A 3629-nucleotide genomic window follows, 5' to 3' on the forward strand; every position below is an offset into this window, starting at 1 on the left:
CTTTGCAAGTCTTGGGGTACAGGATGAGTCTGTGGGCTCTGCCTTGTGTTTCTTCCCCACTATGGGGATAGGCTGCCTACACTGAGCTATTTCCATTTCCTATATTTGCCCTTCGTTGAAGTCATTGGTCTCCTTTAGTGAGGTAGCTTAACTGAAGTGGAGGCCAGACTATTAGCTCCTCAAGGTTCTTAAAAATAGCTTTTGGAGGGGCAGTTGGGTAGCTCAGTGGAGTGAGAGTCAGGCCTAGAGACGGGAGGTCCTGGGTTCAAATCCAGCCTCGGACACTTCCCAGCTGTGTGACCCTGGGCAAGTCACTTGACCCCCATTGCCTACCCTTACCAATCTTCCACCTATGAGACAATACACCGAAGTACAAGGGTTTAAAAAAAAATAGTTTTTGGATCTTCTGAGTAGGGATAGTGGAAGATATCTCAATCCGTTTCTGGGTCTAGAGTTCTATCTTTCATCTATCTCAGGGGTCGGCAACGTATGGCTCTCGAGCCATATCTGGCTCTTTTGAGGGCCGGAGATGGCTCTTTCTGCAGGAGCCATAAAGTCTGTTTTTTTTTCAGGCGCTGTTACAGGAGCGGCACCGTGAGCACTGCACAGCTCTCACGAAATGACATTTTAAAAAATGTGGCGTTTAGGGCCAAAAAGGTTGCCGACCCCTGCTCTATCTCCAAGAGTGACTGAAAGAACATAATACTATATGTATATATGTAATATATGTAATAATATATGTAAGGTAGAAGAGGGAGTTAGGAACTGAAAAGCTTCAGCATAGACAGAATGAATGTATCTAGGATGAGAAAGGATAAAAACAACCTTGTCTCTACTTTCTCAGATAAGAGTTTGGTATGTACAATATGTATCTTAATTTACATATAATGTGTTATATGTAATATACATTTTCTTAATATATAAATCTACAAATATAATGTATATACATGTGCATGTAACTAATAGCCATTCTCTAATAGATAAATAGTCAAAGGATGTGAACAAAAAATTCACAAAAGAACTGCAAAATATCTACAACTTTATGTGAAAGTGCTCCAGATCAAAATAAGAGAAATACAAAACAAATGCTGAAGTTTTATCTCATATTATACAAATTGGCAAAATTTACCAAAAAACGGCAACAGTGTTAGGAAAGTTGTCAAAAGAGAAGCACACATATAGTTTTGAGGAATCTGTGAAATAGTGCGACCCATTTTGGAAAGCAATATGATATTTCCAAATCAAGTGACGAAAGTATCTCCCCATTTTATCAGAGACTCCATTACTAGATCTATATCCCAGCAAGCGAGTAATAAAAAAAAAAGATTCCCCATAAACCCCAAAACATTTATTGCTGCACTTTTTTTTGAGAGCCAAAAATGGAAGACAAAGTAGATATCTACCAATTGAGGAATGGCTAAAGAAATTGAGGTACACCAATGTAATGGAATATTACTGTTTTGTGAGAAATAATGTATGGGATTAATATAGAGAACCATGGAAAGACATACATGAATTAATGCAGAATGAAGTAAGTGGAGCCAAGAAATAATATATACAAGAACTACAACAATGGAAATGGGAAAAAAACACACAAAAAATTAAAAATGAATGTAACAAAGTTATAAAGACTAAATAGGACTCAAAGAAACGTGAGAAGCTATCCCCCAGGTACTCCTTTGTGGAGGTGAGAGGTCCACAGGTATTATTACACATTGCTCATGTTTTGGACTTCTCTCATATATTGATTAGTTATTTTGACATTTTTTCCCTCCGTTATCACAATAGTATTTGTCATATGGGATGACTTTGCTGGGGCAGGGGGAGAGAGTTACATGAGGTTATAGTAATATAAGAAACAATATTAAAAAACAGACGTTTTTTAATTTAAGGATTTGGTGTGTGAGGAATTGAATTTTAAGAATTGAATTTTCCATTTAGGAAGTTGGTGTGTTACAATGGATAGAGCATTGTAATGAAATTGTAATGAAATCAGGACGAGCAGAGTTTTAAGTGCTGACTGAGTTACTACCTTGTCTCTATTGAACGAATGACTTTTGCTCTGTGGATCTCACCTCCGTCCTCTGAAAATGAAGGAATTGGATTAGATGAGCCCCTCTAAAGTCCCTACAAATACTAGTTCGCTGTTCCTGTAAGTCTAGGCACGAACTTTACCATCAATTCTACTTGCTGAAGTCCTTCCAGGCCTTGAGAGTACAGCTCTGGTGCTACTCCTCCTTGAAGCCTTATCTATCCACCTGCCCAACCCAGCCTTCTTTCCCTAGAAGGCATTTGTTTAGATCTCTTTGTACTTGTTATAGCTCTAACCATTAAAATCCTTTGAAGAGGCGCAGGAGGGTAAAAGGATGTGAGGAAGGCCTCCAGCAGGTTGAGGGAGTTCCCTGTAGAAAGATGGTAGTACAACACAGAGGGGTGAGCCAGGACAGAATGGTTTGTGTGCAGGGAAGGTGGGGAACTGCTTCTATCTGCATCCTGAGAGGGAATATCCATACTGATGAGATCTTTGATCATATTGAAGAATAGACCTTTGTGGTCACCTGACTTCCTGTCTGCCCATAGTCTCATCATTTCATTTTCCTTTCACTTCCCTTTATTCTGAGCATAGGACCTTGTAGGTTACAGGAAGTTTATACAAATATTGTTCAAATGTACCCTAGGGCTATACTCTTGTTTTACTGATGGGAAAACTGAGTCAGGGAGAGGAAGTGTCTTGTCTAAGTGGCAGAAATAGATTTTGAACCAGGGTCTGAGAAATCTAGTCAAAACTTCAGTGATCGTGCCACATTACCTTGTAAGGAAGGAGACTCCCCTTTCAGGGCCTTCTCCTTGGGAATCAGTGGTCCTTATAATTTCAACTTATAATGCTGCCCCTTCCATAATGAGAGTTCCACTGTGTGTGCACACTTTCATTCATTCAGAATTCCCTGAGAGCTTTATGTTCCAGATCTTTCTCCCATCCCAGTGTTGTGAAATAATTAGATTTTTCTATCTTAGAAATCGTTTAATCCCAGCCTTAATGATTGTAAACTACTTAACCCAGTGACTGGCATACTGTTGTGATAGATGCCAAATATACAAGTATAAGATGCCAAAGGTGATAAAATGAATGATTTTTGCATAGGACAATTTGGAAATGGGATAGGCTGAATCATCTGGCTGGTAATAAGTTCTATTTCATGTTTTAAATACATTATATTAAATAAGTTGTGTTTCTAAAATTTTTCTTATATTGTAAAATGCTGTTAAACAAATAACTTCTCTTGTTATTTGGATGCTCTTAGACAATGACTTGAGCTCTTAAAGGAATGATTCAAAATATTTTTTAAAACTTAAATATTTAATGGGGGTATATTTTGTTTCAAAATAGAAAATAATTTATTGTTTGGGAAATTTACAAGTTTACTCTAATGAAGAGTGAGTTTTCATTTGAAAATTTTGGGCTATCACTTATAAAAATTATGAAAATGGATTAAAGATAGAACTTCGATACTTCATCGTAATAACTTCAATACGTCAAGTATCTGCTGTATATCTGAAACCCTAGAATGTGATTAGTTTTAGTTTTCAAATAAAGGATAAGTGAAATATAATTGTTATTTAAAAATGAG

This window comes from Gracilinanus agilis, chromosome X (genome assembly GCF_016433145.1).
Source record: "Gracilinanus agilis isolate LMUSP501 chromosome X, AgileGrace, whole genome shotgun sequence".
NCBI lineage: Eukaryota > Metazoa > Chordata > Mammalia > Didelphimorphia > Didelphidae > Gracilinanus > Gracilinanus agilis.